Source organism: Chiloscyllium punctatum, chromosome 34 (genome assembly GCF_047496795.1).
Source record: "Chiloscyllium punctatum isolate Juve2018m chromosome 34, sChiPun1.3, whole genome shotgun sequence".
Lineage (NCBI taxonomy): Eukaryota > Metazoa > Chordata > Chondrichthyes > Orectolobiformes > Hemiscylliidae > Chiloscyllium > Chiloscyllium punctatum.
This window is the reverse complement of record NC_092772.1, coordinates 74,450,763-74,478,271: the sequence shown is the minus strand read 5'-3', so window position 1 is coordinate 74,478,271 and position 27,509 is coordinate 74,450,763. Positions and strand designations below refer to the sequence as shown.

General features: G+C 53.0%; 1 long non-coding RNA gene across 1 annotated transcript in view; it reads right to left on the bottom strand.

The window, feature by feature from the left end:
- Nucleotides 1-12,203: 12,203 nt before the first annotated feature.
- LOC140459038 (uncharacterized) overlaps nt 12,204-27,509 on the bottom strand; it is a 100,699-nt gene continuing 85,393 nt past the window's right edge. Inside the window, exon 3 of the long non-coding RNA XR_011953833.1 lies at nt 12,204-12,374. This is a non-coding gene — a long non-coding RNA (uncharacterized lncRNA). The remainder of the gene's footprint in view (nt 12,375-27,509) is intronic.

The window sequence follows — 27,509 nt, the reverse complement described above, 5'->3', positions numbered from 1 at the left end:
AATACTCTAAGTGCAGCCTGACCAAAGTCCAGTATAACTGCAACATAACTTCCCAGCTTCTCTGTACTCAATGTCCTCCCTGATGAAGGCCACTGTGCAAAAACCCTTCTTCACTGCCCTGTCTACCTGTGACTCCACTCTTAGAGAACCGTGCACCTGAACTCCAAGGTCTCTCTGCCCACTACACTCTTGAAGATCTTTCCATGCACCATGAAACTCCTACCTTGATTTGATTTCCCAAAATGTAAGACATCACCCATCTATATTAAATTCCATTTGCCATTTCTCGGCCCACTTCCCCACCTGATTAAGTCCCTGCTGCAATTTCTGATAAACTTCCTCACTGATCACGCTACCAGTTATTTTAGTGTCATCTGCAAACTTACTAATCATACCTTGTACATTCTCAACCAAATCATAGATAACAAACAGCAATGGGCCCAGCCTCCGGTCTGACAAACAACCTTCCACTAAACCCTCTGCTTCCGACCATCAACCCAACTGTGTATCCAATTGGACAGTTCCCCCACCATTCCACGTGATGGAACCTTCCTGAGCAGCCTGCCATGTGGAACCTTCTCAAAGGCCATACTGAAATCCATAGAGACTACGTCGACTGCTCTGTCCTCATCAACCTTCCTGGTCACTTCACCAAAGAACTCTAAGAAATTTGGGAAGCATGATCTCCCACTCACAAGTCTATGCTGACTGCTCCGAATCAAACCCTGTGTAAGTAATGGGTGCAGTCAATGGTATGCTGTGCTTCATTGTAAGATGATTCGAGTACATAAGTAAAGGCATCTTCCTGCTGTTGTAGAGCCTTGCTGAGAGAGCATTTGGGGCACTCTGTACAGATTTGATCTCCTTTGTAAGGAATGATCTCCTTACCACAGACATGGGTGATGGTAATATGAGGATAGAGTGAATAAGCTGAGTGTTTAATCTGTAGAGCTGTGAGAGACGAAGAAATGGTGATGCTGAAACACGAGGAGTGGCAGCGATCACTTATTTCCAAAAGAGACATTGATAGGGAGAGAAATTCCATACTTTACCCAGGATTGATTGGTTTGATTTATTGTCACGTGTACCTCAGTACAGGGAAACACGTTGTTTATGAGCAGTGGGGGAAGATCATATTAAGCAAGGCCAGACAAATCATAGGGTGGAAATAGACTTGGACAAAGTAAGGCACACAGGTTACACTGAACAGGACATGCACTAGACAAGGTCAACATGAACAAAATCACCATTATTTGAACTTAGAGAGTCCATTCATCAGTCTATCGTGACTTTCCTAATAGTTTATTTGCCTAAATTAACTCTCCCCACGTTATTGAGCAGTCGGCGTGTGAACCCTGTACTGAACATCAGGTTATTCACAATCCCCAACAGCAGCCACAATACCTTCCATCGGAAACAGGTAGCCATTCCCACCAGCTTCCACCCTACATAGAGAACACCAGGCAGCCTTCTCGGAGATGGTACATGCCTTCTTGAGATTTCACACAACACATATGATTTCCCTGCTCACCGTGAGTAACCCACGTTAAAGTCCCACATGTGTATCATGAGCGTTGGCGCCACGAGGTACAACGTGGAGCAGTCTGTTTGTGCAGCCTCTGCTCCAATTGTTCATCACGTTAGAGCATCTATTAGGAGACAGTGAGGACTGCCCATGCTGGAGATCAGAGTAGACAGTGGTTTGCTGGAAAAGCACAGCAGGAGAGTCGACATTTTGGGCATAAGACATTCATCAGGATCAGCATCAATTACCCTATTCTGCCCCCGTGTAAGTGCATTGAGGTGGAAATGGCCTTCTACTGTTCCTGTATAAGTGGCTCAACTGGCTGAATGGCCTCCTCTTGTTCATGTGTAAGTAACTCAAGGGGCTGAATGGCCTCGTTCCGTTTCTGTGTAATTGACTCAGGGGACTGAATGACTTCTTCCTTGTCCAATTGGACAGGGCCAAGGGCCTGACCTTTTACCCCTGGTTCCTGTTTGAAAGCTCGATGTACTGACAAGTGTGATGATGCTGCAGCTTTAAGAGGTTATTTTGTCCTGGTTTCTTTTAAGAGAGAGATTGAATGATCGTTACCAAGCTGGTTAGTTAAGACCACTTGAGTAAACAGCGAGGGAGGCCTTGGGTTTATTTTAATGCAGCCTGAATGGGTGTGACCAGCTCTCACAGATTAGGATCTTTGAGTTTGTGGCAATCTGTGACTGAATATTCAGTTTTGCCAAAGGCTGTCTTTATGGGATTTTCGTATATCGGAACAGTTCATTAGTAATATCTCCACGCTATATTATTCTGATAACTTGTCCTATAGAATTAAGTTATTCTAATTTCCTTTTTCTTTGGTTTCATTTTATCTTTCGTGTTTAAATAGTGTTGAGCTTCACACCGAGTATTTTGACCAGTCACATTGCATCTGGAACAGAGAATTTACATTCCCTTTAAAATAAGAAAACATTAGAGTCTAGGAGACTGCCTTCCAATATTTTCGAGGGGCTCTGGTGTGGCCCATCACACGAGACTCCTTCTCTTCCTGAGTAATAGGCTGGAGGCACTGAATGGGCTGTCCCTGTTCTTCTCCAATAGTGTCAATGGGCTGAATGGCTTCCTCATATTCCTGTGAAACTAGCGTGAGGTGCTGAATGAACTCTTGTTTTACTGTGGCAATGTGCAGTGCCAGGCAGTGCTGTTACATGAATGTTACTGATACTTTAACAGCACAAGTCTCAATGGAGTCAGGGTCTTGTTGCACATGAACACAGACCAGTTCAGGAGCTGAGAGGGGAACAAAATGTTCTGAACATAGTGGAATCTTCAGTGACCATCCCCACTTCTGATCTTATGTTGAGCAGGGTGAGGTTGGGGAGACATTGATGAAGCAGCTGAAGATGTTTGTGAAGAGGAAGCTACCCTGAGGATCTCCCACAGAGCTGACCCAGGACTGAGATGATGAACATCTTCCTTTGTGCCATGTTTGACCCCAAACACTGGAGAGTTTACTCTGATTCCCATTAAGTTCAGTTTTGTTAAGCTTCTAGACGTCAACAGAAGCCAACCACAGCCTTGATATCGGGGCCAGTCATTTTCACCTGAACCCTTGTCTCAACCTCTTTTGTGCACATCAATAAACCATGATATAGGAGCAGCAAGTGTTTTCTTCAAACAGGTGGGATTGAATGTCAGGATTTCTCTTCTCAAGAGTGTTCGGGGAGCGAGATGTCTGAAAGTATTTGAAGAGGATGTAGATGGATATTGATCTGACAGAGAGGTGAGGGCTATGAAGAGTTGGATATGAAAGAGGATTTGAGACCAAGAGCAGATCAGTCACGATCTTAGTGAAGGGCAAGGCAGGTTTGGGGAGTGAATGACCTGCCCCTGTTTCTGATGTTCTCCCATTCTGTTATTGGAGTGTTAGTGGGTGTTATTTTCATGAATGTGCAATTACTAAATATTGCAGTAAGGGAGACCAGATGATTTTGTGAGCCAACTCTGGTTGAGGTATGGGGGCTGTATTCACAGTGAATCTGGGTCTAACCATGACCAACAAATGAAGCTCAAGTTGCAGAGAGGGGAAGCTCTGTAAAGAGAGATGAGGGGCCTCTTTCATACCCGTGCCTGGGCTTTCCAATTACATTTCCCAAATCACCTCAAAGCATGTGTAACAGTCTTGAGAGGCTGAATGGTCTCCCCTGTTTCTGTGCAACAGGTTATAGGAGTAAATGGCCTCCAACTGCTCCTGTCTAGCAGGTTTGATGGGCTGAATGGAACACAGAAACATGGGACTGAGGAGCAGGCGTGGGTCATTAGATACTTTGAGCCTTCTCCACCAGGCACTAAGATTGTGGCTGATCAAGTTGGGGTCTCAGCCCCACTTTCCTGTCTGTGTCCCATTATCTGTGACTCACTTCTCTGTCAAATATTTAACTAATGCAGCTTTCAATCAATGTGAACATAGAGGCACGATAAAGTTCCACTGAAGAGAATTCCCACTTGAAAGGTCCTTTCAGAATTTTTCGTCATCCTTCTTATAGAATCAGACAGTCATGCAGAACAGAAACAGACCCGTTAGTCCAATCTGTTCACTACGATCAGACATCAAATCTGATCCAGTCCCATTTGCCAGAATTTGGCCAATATCCCCCTTCTTTCAGATACTTTTTAAATGTGCAATTTTAACCGCCATCACCACTTCCTCTGACAGCAATTTCTGTACACACACCACTCTCTGTGTGAAACATTTATCTTCAGGTCCCTTCTAAATCATTCGCCCTCTCCCCTCCAACCTCTGCCCTCTTGTTCTGGACTCCCCTATCCTTGGGAGCAGAACGTGGCTGTTCAGAATATCCATGCCCCTGATGGTTTTATAAACCTCTATAATGTCACCCTTCAGCCTCTGACACTCCAGGAGAAAGCACCTCAACCTAATCAACCTCTCCTTAAAGCTCAAACCTCCAGTCCTGGAACATCTGTGTGTCAGTCATTTCTGCAGACAACCAAGTTGTACGCAGCATTCTTAAAGTGGCCTCACCAACATCCTGTACAGATGCACCATACCACCACAACTCCTATACTCAATCCTCTGACTGATTAAGGCAAATGTGCCAAATGTGTTCTGCACCACACTGTCTATCTGCGACTCCACTTTCAAGGAACTATGCACCTGCAGCCCTATGCCCCGTTGTTTCACAACATGCCCCAGGACCTTACCAACAATTGTATAATTCCTGCCCTGGTTTGCATTTACAAAATGCAAAACCTCGTATTTATCTAAATTAAACTTCATCTGTCCATCCATGCCCCTTTGTTCCATCTAATTGTGGTCTTGTTGTAATCTGAGATAATCTACTACACCACCTTTCTGATGTCATCTGTAACCTTTCGAACTATGGCCCCAATATTCACATCTAAATCCATTACATAAATGATGAAATGCAGTGAACTCAGTACTGATTCTAACAGCACACTGCTGCTCACAAGCCTCCAATCTGAAAAATATCCCTCTTCCTTCAAGCCAATTGTGACGAGCTTCCTCTGTATCCCATGTGACAGAAAGTTACTAATCTGTCTACCAATCGGAATGAAATACTAGCTATGAAGAGAGGCTGAGTAGGTTAGGTTTATTTTCACTGGAAAAAAGGAGATGGGGTGGGGGTACCTGATTGAGGTTTACAAAATCATGAAGGGTATAGACAGGGTGGATAGAGAGGGGCTTTTTCCCAGAGTGAAGGATTCAGTAACGAGAGGTCGTGCTTTCAAAGTGAGAGGTGGAATATTTAAGGGGGATACACGTGGTAAGTACTTCATACAGAGGGTGGTGGGCATTTGGAACGTATTGCCTGCAGAGGTGGTCGAGGCAGGCACGGTCGATTCATTTAAGATGCGTCTGGACAGATGCATGAGTCGGTGGGGAGCAGAGGGATACAGATACTTAGGAATTGGGCGACAGATTTAGACAGTACATTTGGATCGGCTCAGGCTTGGAGGGCAAAGGGCCTGTTCCTGGGCTGTAAATTTTCTTTGCTCTTTGTTCTTTAAATGAACACCTTGCTGAAGCCCATATAGACAATGTCTACCAAACTGCCTTCATCAATCTTCTTTGTCACCTCTTCAAAAAACTCAACCAAATTAATGAGCCATGATTTCCCATGCAGAAAGCCACGTTGTCTACTCTGAACAGCCCTTTCCTTCCCAAATGTATGTAAATGCTATTCCTCAGAATCCCCTCCAACAACTTACCCACCACTGACATCAGGCTCACCCGTCTATAGTTCCCCGGCTTTTTGGGGTCACTGTTTCCTTTTCTAGTCCCACTCCTCCACTGCTCACAACAAATGTTAAATGTAACCAGGTTGGTGATATGGCCGATGATATTGGTCTCAGACTGGGTCAGGGTCAGTTTTAGGAACAAGTCAGGCTAGTTTCTTTAATCTGCTCAAACAACACGTTTATGATCGAGAGCAATGTTACTCCAACTATGGTGGAAAGATTAATGGCAAAGTGTTTGGGTATTGCAAATATATAATCAATGGCTTAGAAAGGATGGATGCTAAGAAATTGTTTCCGTTAGGCGAGGAGACTAGGACCCGTGGATACAGCCTTAGAATCAGAGGGGGTCAATTCAGAACAGAAATGCGGAGACATTTCTTCCGCCAGAGAGTGGTGGGGCCTGTGGCATTCATTGCTGCGGAGGGCAGTGGAGGCCGGGACGCTAAATGTCTTCAAGGAAGAGACTGCTAAATTCTTGATGTCACAAGGTATTAAGGGCTACGGGGAGAATTCAGGTAAGTGGAGTTGAAATGCCCATCAGCCATGATTAAATGGCAGAGTGGACTCGATGGGTCCGATGGCCTTACTTCCCCTCCTATATCTTATGGTCTAATATTTCCCTTTCTAAACACACATACACAGACACAGACACACAGACACACACACACACACAGACACACACACACACACACACACACACACAAACACATGCATACACACACACACACACACAGATTAACAAAATTTCCGCAATTTTAACTTGAAACAACTTTGTCCAGATATTATTGTAACTCCTGATAAAAGTAAAAATTGAGATTGTCCAAAACGTTATTCTGCTTCTGAAGATATTGTACTCACACAGCTGCTAGCAATGGGATTTCATCCTGGGAGAGTTGAATTTGGCTGAATTCCCTTTGGTTTAGGCAGTGAGGAGATTCCAGTGAATTCGGCTCAGGGAGCACCCAAAGGGTAGCACGGTGGTTAGCACTGCTGCCTCCGAGCACTAGGAACTTGGGTTCAATTCCAGCCTTGGGTGACTGTCTCTGTGGAGTTTGCACATTCCCCCCTTATCTGTGTGAGCTTCTAATGGGTGATCCAGTTTCCTACCACAAACTGTGTAGGTTCGGTGGATTGGTCACGCTAAATTGTCTGTAGTGTTCAGGGATTTTTAGGTTAGCTTCATTAGTCAGGTGTAAATATAGGGCTATGGGTTGGGAAGGTTGGTATGGAGTTGCTGGGCCGAAGGGCCTGTTTCAACACTGCAGGGATTCTATAAAAATAAGAATGGTAACGATGACTGCAGATTTTTTTTTAGCTCACGCACGTTGCTGTGATGAGGAACCCCAAAGGAGAGAGTGCAAGAGGCCATTCTTTTTCGGGCAGATTACAGTTTCTCCCTCTCTGAGTTGAATCACACAATAATATCATCCTCTCCCAAACTGCACCATGTGAGGTCTCCTTGTACATTGTCAAAACTATGTCTCCATCACATTCCCTGTTCCATGTAGGTACATCATTGCTACTGTCATACACCGAGCCATATCCTTAGCAGAAAATGGTCTCGGCCGATTTGAAATATGTTTACATGGCCCTGCATCAATAAAAAATAAAATAATTAATGTATTCAGAATACCTGTGTTAAAATGCATGCATTTTGTAACAAATACAGAAATTTGCTGGAAAAGCTCAGCAGGTCTGTCAGCATCCAGATGCCTTTTACATGCAGTAGTCGGACCAGCCTCCATCACTTCCTCTGGCAGCTCATTCCATACGCACACCACCCTCTGTGTGAAAAGGTGCCCTTTAGGCCTCATCAAAACTTTTCCCCTCTGGTTCAGAGTCAGGGACACTACCCACTACACTACCATACCCAGACTTGGGTCATATTTTAGTGCCCACTTTCAGCTCAGTGTGGATTTATTATAATCAGGTTCCCATGACTGAACTACACAAAACACTTTGTATTGTTAAACAAATACAAGATATTTGTCTCAACTGTAGGATATTGAGTGTACTTGCTATGCTATCAAAGTTAACTATAAACATCTTTAATTGCTATTATCTGTAGTCTGCAATATTAAGGAAAGAAATCCTGCAAACACACTCTGCCCAATGAAGAGTCTTAAATAGATATTTATTACTGAACACCAGAGACGAAGGAAGAGCTTAATTTCTGACTCCAAAACACCGATCACTCTTACCCACCTCTAACGTGCGACTGCCCTCTTCCTAAAACCATGAAGTGACACCAGGCCGCTGATTACTGTCCAGCCTCTCCTCCCCACTGACTGTGTCTGCAATCTGTCCCTCCTCTCCCTAACCACACAAGGCAAACCAAGCTCAGGGTCTTTGTGATAATCAAGGCCGGAGTGTGCAAGCCTCCTGGAGAGGGAGATGGGCATTTTAAAATTGAAGGGTGAGGGGGAGGTGACAGTAATATCACACACTGGGCTGAGGGGTGGCAGATGGAGTTTAGTTTGGATTAATGCGAGGCATTGGATTTGGTAAATCAAACAAGAACAGGACCTATACAATTAAAAGTAGGGACTTTGTCAGTGTTGTAGAACAGAGGCCTAGGCCGTCAGGTTTAATTCTTTAAAATTTGCATCTCATATAAATATTGTGGTAAAGAAGGTGTTTAACACACTTTTCTTCATTGGTCAGACCCTTTGAGTATCGGAATTGGGACGTCATGTTGTGGTTGTACAGGACATTAGTGAGACCTCTTCTGGAATACAGTGTCCAGTCTGGTCATCCTGCCCGCTCATTCCATAGGCACACCACCCTCTGGGTGAAAAAGCTGCCCCTAAGGTCACTTTTAAATGTTTCCCCTCTCACCTTAAGTCTATGTCCTCTAGTTTTGGACTCCCTGTGCCCTAAGAAAATACCTTGACTCTTCACTTTAATATTATTGACCTTGATATTATTAAACTGGAGAGGGTTCAGAAGAGTTTAACCTGGATGTTGCTGGGAAAGGAGGGAGTGAGCTACAAGGAGAGGCTGGGTAGGCTGGGACTGTTTTCACTGAAGCATATGAGATTCTGCGGTAACTTTACACAAGGGCTGATGTCTTTTCCCTAGAGTTGGGGATTCAAAACTGAGGGATATTTTAAGATGTGAGGAAAAAGATTTACAAAAGTCAGGAGAGGTAATTATGTAAGACAGAATCTGGCTTGGGTGTGGAATGAACTTCTAGAGGAAGTGGTGAAAGCAGGGACAGTTACAACGTTTAAAGGACATTTAGATCAGTCCATGGATAAGACATCAGTTTGGATGGTGCTGTGAGCAGCTGCCTTCTCCCTCCCCCTCTCTGAATGAATCTCTGTTGGTTTTTACCCTCTGCCAATGTCTGTGCAGTGGCGTGGGGAGGCCAGCAGAGGGTGGCATTGCATCACTTTAAGCACCACAGAGACTGCCAGACCTGCCCCACACACAGACACACAGATACACACAGCAATTGTTAGGACACAACATTGAGCTCATCTGGTAATATAAACTAAACATAAAGAAACGCTCAATTTGCCTTGTAAACTGTTAAAATATGAGTGACAGAGAACTCCCAAATTCCACTGTTTAAACAAAAATATCAATTTATTTTTTAACTCTGAAAGTGAACATTTTACATCAACTGTTCACAACTCTGAGACCCCCTTTCTCTTAACTGCTTATTTCCCCATTCCAACTCTACAGCAATTACATAAACGTAATTTCAAAACCACACAGCAGCTGTTGTTTCATCTGACCTCACACCAAGATCCTTTTTTCCCATCTTTCCTGGGAAGACTGGCTCATGTTACAGGATGTTATCGAAGTGTCTACATTTCAGCATTCTGAAACCTGGGAACACATCCTTCCATGATACTGTCTCTCAGTTTCCCCCTCTCTATCTATTTCCTAAACCCCTCCCATGTGGTGATATTTAAACTGAGTCCCCCGCCATCTCTCTCTGGCAGTGAGGTTCATACCCACAGCACACCCTTGTTAGGGCAACAATGGAGAGATGGAGCTGTAAATGGGTGGGAGCTGCACATCCTGTCACTTCCAGCCCGGGCTGCAAGTTTCCCCACACTGGGCAGGGATCTAACACAGTGTTACTGAGCAATGCCCTGGGGTGGGGTACAGAGCTCCACATGCTGGGAGGGTAACTGCTCCTGGGTTACAGATCAATGCACTGGGGTGGTGTACACAGTCCTACATGCTGGGAGGGTAACTGCTCCTGGGTTACAGATTAATGCAATGCGGTGGTGTACATAATCCTACATTCTGGGAGGGAAGCTGCTCCTAGTTTACAGATGAATCCATGGGTGATCACTGCACAGGTCGCTGTGCTGGTCAGACTATCTAGTTGAGGTTTATAGATAACACAATGATGTGGTTTGTGCAGCTCCCAATGCTGGATGGATATTTGTTTCAGGTTTAGACATGAGTGCCCTGTTCTGTTTTGCAAAGCTCCCCATCCTGGACAGATATCTTTTCTGGGTTTATAGATCAATGCACTGCTGTGGTCTGCACAGCTCCCCGTCCTGGACAGATATCTAGTCCGGGTTTATAGATCAATGCACTGCTGTGGTCTGCGTTGCTTCCCATGCTGAATACTTGCTGGAGGAACACCGCAATCCAGGCAGCATCAGGAGGTATAGAATTTGATGTTTCAGGTGTAGCCCTCCTTCAGGATCCTTACAGAATGGTTACACCTCCTGATGCTGGCAGCATTGCTGTGTTCTCACAGCTTCCTGCCTGTCTTCTTTGGACTCTAGCATCTGCAGCTTTTCTCTCTCTATCACAGCTTCCAAAACTGGACAGATGTCGAGCCTGCGTTTGAAGATAAGTGCCCTGATCTGATCTGTGTGTAGTGTTCCACTCTGGACAGATTGCTGGGTTGTATTGACCAGTGTAATGGATGAATCTGGACAGATTGCTGGGTTGTACTGTCCCAGTGTAATGGATGAATCTGGACAGATTGCTGGATTGTATTGACCAGTGTAATGGATGAATCTGGACAGATTGCTGGGTTGTACTGAGCAGGACACTGTCCTGGTCTACACAATGTTCCACGGTGAACAGATATCTCCCTCTGGGTGTATGGTTTCTGGGCTGGTTCTGTGAGGTGGATTGAGAATGTGGTATAACTAACCATTTCAGCTGATCTGGGAATGCCTTGAGTTCCCATTCCTGTGATTGGACCTTCCGTCTCTCACCCCATTAATGTTACAGTGTGTCCAGGCACAGGACATCATGTTTGTGGGGTGGATAGGGGGGAAAGGTCATGGACAGGTCAAGGGGTTAGCTAGAACGTTCTGTCCCCAACATTCTATAACTGACATTCCCCGGAACGTTCTGTACCAGACATTCTATAACTGACATTCCCCGGAACGTTCTGTCCCTGACATTCTATAACTGACATTCCCCGGAACGTTCTGTCCCCAACATTCTATAACTGACATTCCCCGGAACGTTCTGTCCCTGACATTCTATAACTGACATTCCCCGGAACGTTCTGTCCCCAACATTCTATATTTGACATTCCCCGGAACGTTCTGTACCAGACATTCTATAACTGACATTCCCAGGAACGTTCTGTCCCTGACATTCTATAACTGCCATTCCCCGGAACGTTCTGTCCCTGACATTCTATAACTGACATTCCCAGGAACGTTCTGTCCCCAACATTCTATAACTGACATTCCCCGGAACGTTCTGTCCCTGACATTCTATAACTGACATTCCCCGGAACGTTCTGTCCCTGACATTGTTTGTGAACGGCCGGATGTCAGTGAATTGAAGAAACGATAATATCCCGAGGGAAGAGATCCCGTTCCAGGGAGAAGGAGACACTGTTCCGAAGGCCCCTCGGGCAGTTAAAGGGGTGAATACGTTTTCCCTGTGTTTACATTTCTCCACGACACAGGATCGACCACAATTTAGACCAAAATACAGGAATTCCCAAACTCCGTTTGTCTTCAGGAAACTGGGAGAGAATCCTTCAGGACAGCAACGTTTCCACCCTTCGTATTAGGAACTGGGAAGGAGTGACCTGTGTCTGCTCTCGAGTGATCGAGTGTGTGGGAATGTTCTAGAAACCATCTGTCCTTTTTGATGTGTCTCTGTGTGTTTGGGGAGGGAGGGTTTCTTGTGGTTTATGTCACATTTTTGTCAGTAATTCCGACCTTCCCATTTGTTATTCTAGCTCCAATTATTTTAATAAATCCCTGAATACAGGGACACATTTGAAAATCTCACTGGGTCCCCGATCAAACGGGTCCCTTTGCCTCCAGGCTGATGGATAATGGGTTTGTTTTCCTTCCTCACAGTTAACGTAGTGACCATCTACGTCCTGCTTTATAAAGATTGTGGATTGTCTCCATGTGTCAGACGTTACCTGGGGGCCATGGCAGCGGCGGATCTCCTGGTCATTATCCTCGACCTGATCCTGAGACACATTCCCATTGTCTATCGGGAACAGTTTTATTTCCTGAAGGACTCCGTCCCCGTGTGTAATATCCACGCCGTCCTGCTTTATGCAGCCACTGACTGCTCTGTCTGGTTCACCGTCACTTTCACCTTTGATCGGTTTGTGGCCATTTGTTGCCAGAAGCTGAAAAGTAAATATTGCAGTGAGAAAACGGCGGCTGTGGTTCTGGGAGCAGTGACTGTGCTGAGCTGTTTAAAGAACATTTCCTGGTATTTTATGCTCGAGGCTCGGTATCGGCTGATGAACGTCCCCTGGTTTTGTGATGTAACAGACGGTGTTCTATTCTCCAGTGTCTGGGTCACAATCGAGTTCCTCCACCACATTCTAACCCCGTGTGTCCCATTTCTCCTGATTCTGCTGCTCAATGTTCTCACCGTCAGACACATTTTAGTGACCAGCAGAGCCCGCAGGAGACTCCGCACTCACACCAATGGGGACGCTCAGTCTGACACTGAAATGAGAAACCGAAAAAAATCCATCATTTTACTGTTTGTGATCTCGGCCAATTTCATCCTGTTATGGTCAATGTTAATGCTGTATTCTATATGGTACCGGATGTTGTTTATTGGGTATCGGTCTGTGTATCTCCATCCCTTTGTGCAGGATTTGGGCTTCATGCTGCAGCTCCTCAGTTGCTGCACAAACACCGCAATTTATGCCGTGACCCAGACTAAGTTCAGGCAGCAGCTGAAGAATGTGCTGAAATATCCCTTCACCCAAAACCATCCATCCATCAAATTCCCTCATTAATCAATCCATCCGGGATTTTCTCATTTCAGTTCAGTGTTTCAGCGATGAAGATCACTTCCACTTGTGAACAATAAAAATGTTGATTAAAGCGTGCCGAGCAGCAGAGTGACCGATGTTGTTGTGTGTCTTTGTGTTGGAGAAGCTGAGCTGGAGAGAGACAGACTCAGCTCCAAGTCCTGGTCCTCAGGGAAGGGGAGGGCACCGAGCCCTGAGCTCAGGAGCTGGGTTTAACTCCCTATGTCCCCTCCTCCCCAACCTGCACTCCCCATTTCATCTTCCCCACCACTTTCTACTCAATTCTCTCCCTTTCTCACATCACCCTCCTCTTCACACTCCCTCGTTCCCCCTCTCTCACACCCGCCAACCCCGGTTTCTGCACCTGCCTACACTCTTCCCTTTCCCCTCACCCTCATTCTCTCTGTTCTGCCGTCTCTGCCTCCCTGAGCAGTTCCATCTACACCCCATTTTCCCCTCCTCCTACCTCCCACATCTCCCACCCTCCACCACAGGCAGCCTCAAGATCAACCACACCCCCACCCCCCAGTCTCTGGGTCAGAGGAAGTGGGAAGAACCAGGGAAACAGAGTGTGTCTGAGAGAGAGGGAGGGAGGGTGAGAGATTCAGTCAGATAGAAACAGATGGAAGTGGGGAAAGCAAGAGAGGGAGAGAGAGACACTGATTGAGGGGGGTCAAGAGTGAGAAGGTGGAGAGAGAGTGAAGGAGTGGGAGGAAAGAGAGAGGGGGCAAGGGAGAGATAGGGTGAGATACTGGAGGGCGATAGAGGGGAAGGAGGGAGGGGAGGGAGAGACAGAGAGGGAGGGGGAGGGAAGATCAAGAGGGAGGGAGAGGGCTAGAGAGGGGATGGGAGACGGGTGGAGTGCGAGAGAGGGGGACGGCGAGAGACGGGGAGGGCGAGAGTGGGGGAGAGTGAAAGAGGGGGAGGGCGAGAAAGGGGAGAGTGCGAGGGAGGGAGGGGACGAGAGAGGGGATGGAGAATGGGGAGGGCGACAGAGGGGAGAGCTTAAGAGAGGGGAGGACGAGACAGGGGAGGGAGTGAAGGGAGGGCGAGAGAAGGGGAGCGCGAGAGAGGAGGATGGCGATACAAAGGAGGATGAGAGACGGTAGGGGGAGAGGGAAGGGCGAGAGAGGGGAGACCAAGAGAGGGGAGGGAAGGGAGGGGAGGGCGAGACGGGGTGAGTGTGAGAGAGGGGGAAGGCGAGTGGGAGGGAGAGGGCGAGAGAGGAGAGGGCGAGAGGGAGGGGGCGAGAGAGGGGATGGGAGAGAAGGGGAGTGCGAGAGAGGGGAGGGCGAGAGTGGGGGAGGGCGAGAGTGGGGGAGGGCGAGAGAGGGGAGGGAGGGAGGGAGGGGTGGGCGAGAGGGAGGGAGAGGGCGAGAGAGGGTAGTGTCAGAGAGGGGGAGGACGAGAGAGAGGGGAGGGAGAGGAGGAGGGCAAGAGAGGGTAGGGAAGGAAGGGCGGGAGGGAGGGAGACGGTGAGAGAGTGGAGGGAGGGGGAGTGCGAGAGGAAAGGACAGGATGAGAAAGGGGATAGGAAAGATAGGGAGCGCGAGTGAGGGGGAGGGCAAGCGAGGGGAGGATGAAAGAGGGGGAGACGGAGGGGAGGGCGAGAGGGAGGGAGAGTGCGAGAGAGGTGAGGGAGTGTGGGAAGGGCGAGAGAGGGGGAGAGGGAGGGGAGGGAGAGTGGGGAGAGGTTGAGAGAGGGGACGACGAGACCGGGGAGGGAGGGAGGGGAGGGTGAGAGACGAGGAGCGTGAGAGAGAGTAAGGCGGGAGAGGGGAGGGCAAGAGAGAGGGGAGAGCGAGAGAGGGGGACGGAGAGAGGGGGACAGAGAGAGGGGGGCAGAGTGAAGGGAGAGAGAGATGGGGGGACCGAGAAAGGGAGACTGAGAGAGGGGGACTGAGAAACGGGGACAGAGAGAAGGGGGACAGAGAAAGGTGGGACGGAGAAAGGTGGGACAGAGCGAGGTGGGACAGAGCGAAGGAGGGACAGAGCGACGGGGGACAGAGACGGGGGGATAGAGAGAGAGGGGACAGAGAGAGTGGGGACTGAGAGAGGGGGACAGAGAGAGGTGGACAGAGAGAGTGGGAACAGAGAGAGTGGGGACAGAGAGGGGGGTCAGCGAGAGGTTGACAGCGAGAGTGGGGACAGTGAGGGGGGAACAGAGAGGGGGGGACGGAGAGAGGGGGGACCGTGAGAGAGGGGAGAGTAGGGGGGACAGAGAGGCGGGACAGAGAGGAGTACAGAGAATGGGGGGACAGAGAGTCGGGGACAGAGAGAGGGGAGACAGTGAAAGGGGGGACAGCGAGGGGGAACAGAGATGGGAACATAGAGAGGTGGACATAGAGAGGGGGACATAGAGAGGGGGACATAGATAGTAGGACATAGAGAGGGGGCATGGGGGGGACAGCGAGGGGGGACAGCAATGGGGGTTCAGGTAGAGCGGGAACAGAGAGGGTCACAGAGAGAGGGACAGAGAGGAGGGGGACAGGGGGGGGACAGCGAGAGGGGGACAGCGAGAGTGGGGACAGTGAGGGGGGATAGAGAAGAGGGACAGAGAGGGGGGACAGAGAGTTGGTTAAGACAGTGGCGATTGGGCGACAGAGAGAGTGGGGACAGAGAGGTGGCAGAGAGAGAGGGAGCAGAGGGAGACGGGGACAGTGAGACGGGGCCAGTGAGAGGGGGACAGAGAGAGTGGGGACAAAGAGAGGGGGACAGAGAGAGGGAGCACAGAGAGGGGGCACAAAGAGAGAAAGGGGGTCTTAGGGGGGCAGAGAGGGAGGTTCAAGGAAAGCGGGGTCAGAGCGAGGGGGGACAGAGAGATGGGGTGAGGCAAGGGGTGGAAAGAGAGAGGGACAGAGAGGAGGGGGACAGAGAGGAGGGGGACAGAGAGAGGGGCAGAGAGGGAGGGACAGAGTGAGGGAGCAGATAGAGACAGGGACAGAGAGTGGGGGACAGAGAGAGTGGGGATAGTGAGAGTGGGTCACAGAGTGGGGACAGAGAGAGGGGGGACAGAGAGGGGGGGACAGAGAGGGGGGACAGAGAGAGGGGAGACAGAGAGAGGGGGGACAGAGAGAGGGGGACAGAGAGAGGGGGACAGAGAGAGGGGGGACAGAGAGAGGGGTAATAGAGAGGGGGGGACAGAGAGAGGGTGTTCAGAGAGAGGGGAACAGAGATATGATGGACAGAGAGAGCGGGACAGAGAAAGGCACAGAGAGGGGGGCAGAGAGAGGCGATACTGAGAGTGGGTCACAGAGTGGGGACAGAGAGAGGGGGGACAGAGAGTGGGGGGCAGAGAGAGTGGGGATAGTGAGAGTGGGTCACAGAGTGGGGACAGAGAGAGGGGGGACAGAGAGTGGGGGGCAGAGAGAGTGGGGATAGTGAGAGTGGGTCACAGAGTGGGGACAGAGAGAGGGGGGACAGAGAGAGGGGGGACAGAGAGGTGGGGACAGAGAGGCGGGGGACAGAGAGAGGGGGGACAGAGAGAGGGGTAATAGAGAGGGGGGGACAGAGAGAGGGTGTTCAGAGAGAGGGGAACAGAGATATGATGGACAGAGAGAGCGGGACAGAGAAAGGCACAGAGAGGGGGGCAGAGAGAGGGGGATACTGAGAGTGGGTCACAGAGTGGGGACAGAGAGAGGGGGGACAGAGAGTGGGGGACAGAGAGAGTGGGGATAGTGAGAGTGGGTCACAGAGTGGGGACAGAGAGAGGGGGGACAGAGAGAGGGGGGACAGAGAGGGGGGGACAGAGAGAGGGGGGACAGAGAGAGGGGGACAGAGAGAGGAAGACAGAGAGAGGGGGGACAGAGAGAGGGGGAATAGAGAGGGGGGACAGAGAGAGGGTGTTCAGAGAGAGGGGGACAGAGATATGATGGACAGAGAGAGGGGGACAGAGAAAGGCACAAAGAGGGGGGCAGAGAGAGGGGGATACTGAGAGTGGGTCACAGAGTGGGGACAGAGAGAGGGGGGACAGAGAGAGGGGGACAGTGAGATGATAGACAGAGAGTGGGGACACAGAAAGGGACAGAGAGAGGGGGAAGAGAGAGGAGGATAGAGAGCGCAGGAAGTTAGAGTGAGCGGACAGAGAGAGATGGTCCAGAGAGTTGGGGCACAGAGATGGGGGACAAAGAGAGAGGGGCAGAGGAGGGGACAGAGAGAGCAGGATAGAGAGGGGGGTAGAGAGAGTGGGAACAGAGAGAGGGGGGTCAGAGAGACGGGGGACAGGGGACAGAGAGGGGGGACAGAAAAAGGGGGAACCGTGAGAGAGGGTACAGAGGGGGGTCAGAGATAGGGGGGACAGTGAGAGAGGGGACAGAGAAAGGGGGACAGAGAGACGGGAAAGAGAGTGGGGGAACAGGGGGTACAGAGAGAGGGGGACTGAGAAAGAGGGACAGAGAGAGGGGGACAGAGACACGAGGACAGAGACAGGGGACAGAGAGAGGGGGACAGAGAAAGGGGGACAGAGAAAGGGGGACAGAGAAAGGGGGGACAGTGAGTGGGGACAGAGAGAGGGCAGAGAGAGAGTGGGACAGTGAGAGATGGACAGAGAGAGTGGGTCAGAGAAAGGGGGGACAGTGAGTGGGGACAGAGAGAGGGGGCAGAGAGAGACTGGGACAGTTAGAGATGGAGAGAGTGAGGGGGACACAAAGAGGGGGGACAGAGAGGAGGGGGGACAGAGAGAGACTCGGACAGTGAGAGATGGACAGAGAGGAGGGGGGACAGAGAGAGACTCGGACAGAGTGAGGTGAACAGAGAGAGGGGGGACAGAGAGAGGGGGACAGAGAGGAGGGGGACAGAGGGGGTGGACAGAGGGGGGGACAGAGGGGGGGACAGAGGGGGGGACAGAGTGAGAGTGGGTCATAGGGGGCACAGAGAGAGGTTCAGGGAGAGAGGGGACAGAGAGAGGGAGACGGAGCAAGGGGAGGACAGAGAGAGGGACAGAGAGAAGGGGGACAGAGAGGAGGCGGACAGAGAAGGGCAGTGAGTGGGGGGCAGAGAGAGGGGGACAGAGAGAAGGGGACAGAGAGTGGGAGACAGAGAGCGCGGGCAGAGATAGACTGGGACAGTGAGAGATGGACAGTGAGAGGGGTCAGGGAGAGTGGGGACAGAGATAGAGGGGCAGAGAGAGGGGGACAGTGAGAGGGGCGACAGTGAGAGGGGCGACAGTGAGAGGGGGACAGAGTGAGCGGGACAGAGAGATGGGGACAGAGAGAGGGGGACAGAGAAACAGGACAGAGAGAGGGAAGACAGAGAGAGTCTGGGACAGTGAGAGATAGACAGAGAGAGAGGGTCAGAGAGAGTGGGGGCAGTGAGAGTGGGACAGACATAGTGGGACAGAGAGAGGGGCGACAGTGAGAGGGGGGGAGAGAGATGGGGACAGAGAGAGGGGGACACAGAGAGAGGGGGGACAGAGAGACAGGACAGAGAGAGGGGGGCAGAAGAGACTGGGACAGTGAGAGATGGACAGAGAGAGGGGTAATAGAGAGAGGGGGGCAGGGAGAGGGGGGCAGAGAGGGGGGATAAGAGAGGGGGGACAGAGAGGGCGGTCATAGAGAAGGGGGAAAGAGACAGGGGACAGTGAGAGGGGGAGAGTGAGAGGGGGACAGTGAGAGGGGAGACAGAGAGAGGTGGACAGAGAGAGGGGGGACAGAGAGAGGGGGACAGAGAAAGGGGGACAGAGAAAGGGGGACAGAGAAAGGGGGGGACAGTGAGTGGGGACAGAGAGAGGGGGCAGAGAGAGAGTGGGACAGTGAGAGATGGACAGAGAGAGTGGGTCAGAGAAAGGGGGGACAGTGAGTGGGGACAGAGAGAGGGGGCAGAGAGAGACTGGGACAGTTAGAGATGGAGAGAGTGAGGGGGACACAAAGAGGGGGGACAGAGAGGAGGGGGGACAGAGAGAGACTCGGACAGTGAGAGATGGACAGAGAGGAGGGGGGACAGAGAGAGACTCGGACAGAGTGAGGTGAACAGAGAGAGGGGGGACAGAGAGAGGGGGACAGAGAGGAGGGGGACAGAGGGGGTGGACAGAGGGGGGGACAGAGGGGGGGACAGAGGGGGGGACAGAGTGAGAGTGGGTCATAGGGGGCACAGAGAGAGGTTCAGGGAGAGAGGGGACAGAGAGAGGGAGACGGAGCAAGGGGAGGACAGAGAGAGGGACAGAGAGAAGGGGGACAGAGAGGAGGCGGACAGAGAAGGGCAGTGAGTGGGGGGCAGAGAGAGGGGGACAGAGAGAAGGGGACAGAGAGTGGGAGACAGAGAGCGCGGGCAGAGATAGACTGGGACAGTGAGAGATGGACAGTGAGAGGGGTCAGGGAGAGTGGGGACAGAGATAGAGGGGCAGAGAGAGGGGGACAGTGAGAGGGGCGACAGTGAGAGGGGCGACAGTGAGAGGGGGACAGAGTGAGCGGGACAGAGAGATGGGGACAGAGAGAGGGGGACAGAGAAACAGGACAGAGAGAGGGAAGACAGAGAGAGTCTGGGACAGTGAGAGATAGACAGAGAGAGAGGGTCAGAGAGAGTGGGGGCAGTGAGAGTGGGACAGACATAGTGGGACAGAGAGAGGGGCGACAGTGAGAGGGGGGGAGAGAGATGGGGACAGAGAGAGGGGGACACAGAGAGAGGGGGGACAGAGAGACAGGACAGAGAGAGGGGGGCAGAAGAGACTGGGACAGTGAGAGATGGACAGAGAGAGGGGTAATAGAGAGAGGGGGGCAGGGAGAGGGGGGCAGAGAGGGGGGATAAGAGAGGGGGGACAGAGAGGGCGGTCATAGAGAAGGGGGAAAGAGACAGGGGACAGTGAGAGGGGGAGAGTGAGAGGGGGACAGTGAGAGGGGAGACAGAGAGAGGTGGACAGAGAGAGGGGGGACAGAGAGAGGGAGGACAGGGAGAGGGGGGACAGAGAGAGGGACACATAGAGAGGGGGACAGATGGGGCAGAGAAATGGGTGACAGTGAGACGGGGACAGAGAGAGGGGACAGAGAGAGGGGAGACAGAGAGAGGGGCGACAGTGAGAGGGGGACAGAGTGAGGGGGACAGAGAGATGGGGACAGAGAGAGGGGGCACAGAGAGAGGGGGTCAGAGAGACAGGACAGAGAGTGGGGGGCAGAGAGAGAATGGGACAGTGAGAGATGGACAGAGAGAGGTGTGACAGAGAGAGTTGTGACAGAGAGAGGGGGACAGTGAGAGTGGGACAGACATAGTGGGACAGAGAGAGGTGCGACAGTGAGAGGGGAGACAGCGAGAGGGGGACAGAGAGAGGGGGAAAGAGAGAGGGGGACACAGGGAGAGGGGGACAGAGAGACAGGACAGAGAGAGGGGGCAGAGAGAGACTGCGACAGTGAGAGATGGACAGAGAGATGGGTAATAGAGAGAGGGGGGCAGAGAGAGGGGTGAGAGAGAGGGGGGATAGAGAGAGGGGGGACAGAGAGGGAGGTCATAGAGAAGGGGGACACAGAGAGGGGACAGTGAGAGGGGGACAGTGAGAGGGGACAGTGAGAGGGGAGACAGAGAGGGGATTCATAGAGAAGGGGGACAGAGAGAGGGGACAGTGAGAGGGGAAAATGAGAGGGGGTCAGAGTGAGGGGGCACAGAGCAAGGGGCTACAGAGAGAGCGGGACAGAGAGAGGGCGACAGAGAGAAGGGGACAGAGAAAGAGGGACAGACAAAGGGAGACAGAGAAAGGGGACAGAGAGAGGGGGACAGAGAGAGGGGGGACAGAGCGGAGGGGACAGAGAGAGGGGGGAACGTGAGAGGGGAACAGTGAGAAGGGGACAGTGAGAGGGGGACAGACATAGTGGGACAGAGAGAGGGGCAACAGTGAGAGGGGAGACAGTGAGAGGAGGATAGAGAGAGGGGGACAGAGAGAGGGGGGCACAGAGAGAGGGGGACAGAGAGACAGGACAGAGAGAGATGGGCAGAGAGAGACTGGGACAGTGAGAGATGGACAGAGAGAGGGGAGACAGAGAGAGGGGTAATAGAGAGAAGGGGGCAGGGAAGGGGGACAGAGAGGGGGGATAGAGAGAGCGGGGATAGAGAGGGGTGTCATAGAGAAGGGGGACAGAGAGAGGGGACAGTGAGAGGGGGACAGTGAGAGGGGGACCGTGAGAGGGGAGACAGAGAGTGGTGGACAGAGAGAGGGACACATAGAGAGGGGGACAGACGGGGCAGAGAAATGGGTGACAGTGAGACGGGGACAGAGAGAGGGGACAGAGAGAAGGGAGACAGAGAGATGGGCGACAGTGAGAGGGGGACAGAGTGAGAGGGACAGAGAGATGGGGACAGAGAGAGAGGGGGTCAGAGAGACAGGACAGAGAGTTGGGGGGCAGAGAGAGAATGGGACAGTGAGAGATGGACAGAGAAAGGTGTGACAGAGAGAGGTGTGACAGAGAGAGGTGTGACAGAGAGAGGTGTGACAGAGAGAGGGGAGACAGAGAGAGGGGGACAGAGAAAGGGGGATAGAGAGAGGGGGACACAGGGAGAGGGGGACAGAGAGACAGGACAGAGAGAGGGGGCAGAGAGAGACTGCGACAGTGAGAGATGGACAGAGAGATGGGTAATAGAGAGAGGGGGCAGAGAGAGGGGTGAGAGAGAGGGGGGATAGAGAGAGGGGGGACAGAGAGGGGTGTCATAGAGAAGGGGGACAGAGAGAGGGGACAGAGAGAGGGGGTCAGAGTGAGGGGAGACAGAGCGAGGGAGTACAGAGAAAGCGGGAAAGAGAGAGGGCGACAGAGAGAAGGGGACAGAGAAAGAGGGACAGACAAAGGGAGACAGAGAAAGGGGACAGAGAGAGAGGGACAGAGAGAGGGGAGACAGAGAGAGGGGCAACAGTGAGAGGGGAGACAGTGAGAGGAGGATAGAGAGAGGGGGACAGAGAGAGGGGGACACAGAGAGAGGGGAACAGAGAGACAGGACAGAGAGAGATGGGCAGAGAGAGACTGGGACAGTGAGAGATGGACAGAGAGAGGGGAGACAGAGAGAGGGGTAATAGAGAGAAGGGGGCAGGGAGAGGGGGGACAGAGAGGGGGGATAGAGAGAGGGGGGACAGAGAGGGAGGTCATAGAGAGTGGGGACAGAGAGAGGGGACAGTGAGAGGAGGACAGTGAGAGGGGGACAGTGAGAGGGGAGACAGAGAGAGGTGGACAGAGAGATGGGGGACAGAGAGAGGGGGGACTGGGAGTGGGGGACAGAGAGAGGGACACAGAGAGGGGGACAGATGGGGCAGAGAAATGGGTGACAGTGAGACGGGGACAGAGAGTGGGGACAGAGGGAGGGGAGACAGAGAGAGGGGCGACATTGAGAAGGGGACAGAGTGATAGGGACAGAGAGATGGGGACAGAGAGAGGGGGACAAAGAGACCGGGGACAGAGAGAGACTGGGACAGTGATAGATGGACAGAGAGAGGGGATACAGAGAGAGGTGTGTCAGAGAGAGGGGGACAGTGAGAGTGGGACAGACATAGTGGGACAGAGAGAGGTGCGACAGTCAGAGGGGAGACAGTGAGAGGGGGACAGAGAGAGGGGAAAAGAGAGAGGGGGACACAGAGAGAGAGGGGCAGAGAGACAGGAAGAGGGAGGGGGCAGAGAGAGGGGTGAGAGAGATGGGGATAGAGAGAGGGGGACAGAGAGGGGGGTCATAGAGAAGGGGGACACAGAGAGGAGACAGTGAGAGGGGCCAGAGAGGGGGGAGACAGAGAGGGGATTCATAGTGAAGGGGGACAGAGAGAGGGGACAGTTAGAGGGGGACAGTGAGACGGGGACAGTGAGAGGGGGGACAAAGAGAGGGACACAGAGAGAGGGGGACAGATGGGGCAGAGAAATGTGTGACAGTGAGACGGGGACAGAGAGAGGGGACAGAGGGAGAGGGACAGAGGGAGGGGGACAGAGAGTGGGCGAAAGAGAGAGGGGGACAGAGAGAGGTGGTCAGACAGATGGGGTACAGAGAGAGGGGGTACAGAGAGAGCGGCAAAGAGAGAGGGTGACAGAGAGAGGGGGACAGAGAAAGGGGGACAGAGAAAGGGGGACAGAGAAAGGGTGACAGAGAAAAGGGGACAGTGGGAGGGGGGCAGTGTGAAGGGGACAGTGAGAGTGGGACAGACATAGTGGGACAGAGAGCGGGACGACAGTGAGAGGGAAGACAGTGAGAGGGGGACAGAGTGAGGGGGGACAGAGAGAGGGGGACACAGAGAGAGGGGGGACAGGAAGACAGGACAGACAGAGGGGGGCAGAGAGAGACTGGGACAATGAGTGATGGACAGAGAGAGGGGGGACAGAGAGAGGGGTGACAGAGAGGGGGGTCATAGAGAAGGGGGTCAGAGAGAGGGGAGAGAGAGAGATGGACAGAGAGAGGGGTAATAGACAGAGGGGGGCAGAGAGAGGGGGACAGAGAGGGGGGATAGAGAGAGGGGGGACAGAGAGGGGGGATAGAGAGGGGTGTACAGAGAGGGGGGTCATAGAGAAGTGGACAGAGAGAGGGAACAGTGAGAGGGGGACAGTGAGAGCGGGACAGTGAGAGGGGCACAGTGAGAGGGGAGACAGAGAGAGGTGGACAGAGAGAGAGAGGGGGGCAGAGAGTGGGGATAGAGAGCGGGGGGACAGAGAAGTGGGGTCATAGAGAAGGGGGACAGAGAGAGGGGAGACAGTGAGAGGTGGACAGAGAGAGGGGGGACAGTGAGAGGGGGGACAGAGACAGAGGGACAGAGAGAGAGGAACAGAGAGAGAGGGGAACAGAGAGGAAGTGGGACAGAGAGAGGGGACAAATGGGGGGCAGAGTGAGGGGACAGAGTGAGGGGGGCAGAGAGAGTGGGAACAGAGAGGAAGGCAGAGAGAGAGGGAGCAGAGGGAGACAGGGGCAGAGGGAGATATGGACAGAGAGAGGGTGGACAGAGAGAGAGGGGCAGAGAGAGAGAGGGTTACAGAGAGAGGGGGATAGAGAGAGGGTTACAGAGAGAAGGGGACAGATGGGGGCAGAGAGACGGGTGACAGTGAGAAGGGAACAGAGAGACGGGGACAGAGAGAGGGGGACACAGGGAGGGGGACAGAGAGAGAGGGGGACAGAGAGAGGGGGACAGAGAAAGGGAGACAGAGAAAGGCAGACAGAGAAAGGGGGACAGAGAAAGGGGGACAGAGAAAAGGGGGACAGAGAGAGGGGGCAGAGAGAGGGGGACAGAGAAAGGGAGACAGAGAAAGGGGGACAGAGAAAAGGGGACAGAGAAAAGGGGACAGAGAGAGGGGGCAGAGAGAGAAGAACAGAAAGAGGGGGACAGAGAGAGTGGGACAGAGAGAGTCTGGGACAGTGAGAGATAGACAGAGAGAGAGGGTCGCAGAGAGATGGGGACAGAGAAAGGTGGGACCGAGAGGGGGGGACAGAGAGGGGTGGACAGAGAGAGGGGGGACAGAGAGAGGGGGACAGTGAGAGGGGGACAGAGAGAGGGGGGACAGAGAGAGGGGGACAGTGAGAGGGGGACAGAGAGAAGGGGAAAGTGAGAGGGCGACAGTGAGAAGGGGACAGAGAGAGGCGGACAGTGAGAGGTGGACAGTGAGAGGGGGGCAGTGAGAGGCGGGACAGAGAGCGCGGGGGACAGAGAGAGGGTGTCAGTGAGAAGGGGAAAGAAAGAGGGAACAGAGAATCTGGGACAGAGAGACGGGGAGAGACATTGGGGACAGAGAGAGGGGGGACAGAGGGAGGGGGGACAGAGAGCGCGGGGGACAGAGAGAGGAGGACAGAGAGAGCGGGGGACAGAGAGAGAGTGTCAGAGAGAAGGGGACAGAAAGAGGGGACAGAGAGTCGGGGACAGAGAGAGTGGGACAGAGAGAGTGGGACAGTGAGAGGGGCGACAGTGAGAGGGGGACAGAGTGAGGGGGACAGAGAGATGGGGACAGAGAGAGTCTGGGACAGTGAGAGATAGACAGAGAGAGAGGGTCAGAGAGTGGGGGCAGTGAGAGTGGGACAGACATAGTGGGACAGAGAGAGGGGCGACAGTGAGAGCGGGCCAGAGAGATGAGGACAGAGAGAGGGGGACACAGAGAGAGAGGGGGGACAGAGAGACAGGACAGAGAGAGGGGGGCAGTGAGAGGGGGACAGAGAGGGGGGATAGAGAGGGGGGACAGAGAGGGGGGGTCATAGAGAAGGGGGACAGAGAGAGGGGACACTGAGACAGGGACAGTGAGAGGGGGACAGTGAGAGGGGAGACAGAGAGAGGTGGACAGAGAGAGGAGGGACAGAGAGAGGGGGGACTGGGAGAAGGGGGACAGGGAGAGGGACACATAGAGAGGGGGACAGATGGGGCAGAGAAATGGTTGACAGTGAGACGGGGACAGAGAGAGGGGACAGAGTGAGGGGAGACAGAGAAATGGTTGACAGTGAGACGGGGACAGAGAGATGGGGACAGAGAGAGGGGGACACAGAGAGAGGGGATCAGAGAGACAGGACAGAGAGTGGGGGGCAGAGAGAGAATGGGACAGTGAGAGATGGACAGAGAGAGGGGAGACAGAGAGAGGTGTGACAGAGAGAGGGGGACAGTGAGAGTGGGACAGACATAGTGGGACAGAGAGAGGTGCGACAGTGAGAGGGGAGACAGTGAGTGGGGGACAGAGAGAGGGGGAAAGAGAGAGGGGGGGACAGAGAGAGGGGGAAAGAGAGAGGGGGACACAGAGAGAGGGGGACAGAGAGACAGGACAGACAGAGGGGGCAGAGAGAGACTGCGACAGTGAGAGATGGACAGAGAGATGGGTAATAGAGAGAGGGGGGCAGAGAGAGGGGTGAGAGAGAGGGGGGATAGAGAGAGGGGGGACAGAGAGGGGTGTCATAAAGAAGGGGGACAGAGAGAGGGGACAGTGAGGGGGGACAGTGAGAGGGGACAGTGAGGGGGATACAGAGAGGGGATTCATAGAGAAGGGGGACAGAGAAAGGGGACAGTGAGAGGGGGACAGTGAGAGGGGAGACAGAGAGAGGTGGACAGAGAGAGGGGGACAGAGAGAGGGGGGAGATAGACAGGGGGACAGAGAGAGAAGGGAACAGAGAAGAAGGGGGACAGAGAGAGAGGGACAAATGGGGGTGCAGAGAGATTGGTGACAGTGTCAGTGGGACAGAGAGAGGTGACAGAGAGAGCAGGGACAGAGACAGCGGGGGACATAGCGAGTGGAGACCAGAGAGTGCAGGGTACAGATAGATCGGGGGAAAGAGAGGACGGGGGATCGAGAGAGGGGGTCAGAAAGAGGGGGTACAGAGAGAGGGGCTACAGAGAGAGCGGGACAGAGAGGGCGACAGAGAGAGGGGGACAGAGAAAGGGAGACAGAGAAAGGGATACCGAGAAAAGGGGACAGAGAGTGGGGGGACAGAGCGGAAGGGACAGAGAGAGGGGGCAGAGAAAGACTGGGACAGTGAGAGATGGACAGAGAGAGGAGAGACAAAGAGAGTGGGGCAGGGAGAGGGGGGACAGAGAGGGGGATACAGAGAGGGGGGACAGAGAGGGGGGTCATAGAGAAGGGGGACAGAGAGAGGGGACAGTGAGAGGGGGACAGGGAGAGGGGGGACAGAGAGAGGGACACATAGAGAGGGGGACAGATGGGGCAGAGAAATGTGTGACAGTGAGACGGGGACAGGGAGAGGGGACAGAGGGAGAGGGACAGAGGGAGGGTGACAGAGACAGGGCGAAAGAGAGAGGGGGACAGAGAAAGGTGGTCAGACAGATGGGGTACAGAGAGAGGGGGTACAGAGAGAGTGGCACAGAGAGAGGGGGACAGAGAAAGGGGGACAGAGAAAGGGAGACAGAGAAAGGGTGACAGAGAAAACGGGACAGTGGGAGGGGGAGAGTGAGAAGGGGACAGTGAGAGTGGGACAGACATAGTGGGACAGAGAGCAGGACGACAGTGAGAGGGAAGACAGTGAGAGGGGGACAGAGAGAGGGGGGACAGGAAGACAGGACAGAGAGAGGGGGCAGAGAGAGACTGGGACAAGGAGAGATGGACAGAGAGAGGGGGGACAGAGAGAGGGGGGACAGAGGGGGATCATAGAGAAGGGGGACAGAGAGAGGGGAGAGTGAGAGATGGACAGAGAGAGGGGTAATAGAGAGAGGGGGGCAGAGAGAGGGGAGGCAGAGAGGGGGGATAGAGAGAGGGGGGACAGAGAGGTGGGATAGAGAGGGGTGTACAGAGAGGGGGGTCATAGAGAAGGGGGACAGAGAGAGGGAACAGTGAGAGGGGGACAGCGAGAGGGGGACAGTGAGAGGGGAGACAGTGAGAGGTGGACAGAGAGAGGGAGGACAGAGAGAGGGGGGACAGAGACAGGGGGACTGAGAGAGAGGAACAGAGAGAGAGGGGGGAACAGAGAGGAAGGGGGACAGAGAGAGGGGACAAATGGGGGGCAGAGAGATGGGTGACAGTGTGAGTGGGACAGAGAGAGGGGACAGAGAGAGCGGGGGAAATAGCGAGTGGAGGACAGAGAGATCGCGGTACAGATAGATCGGGGGAAAGAGAGGACGGGGGACCAAGAGAGGGG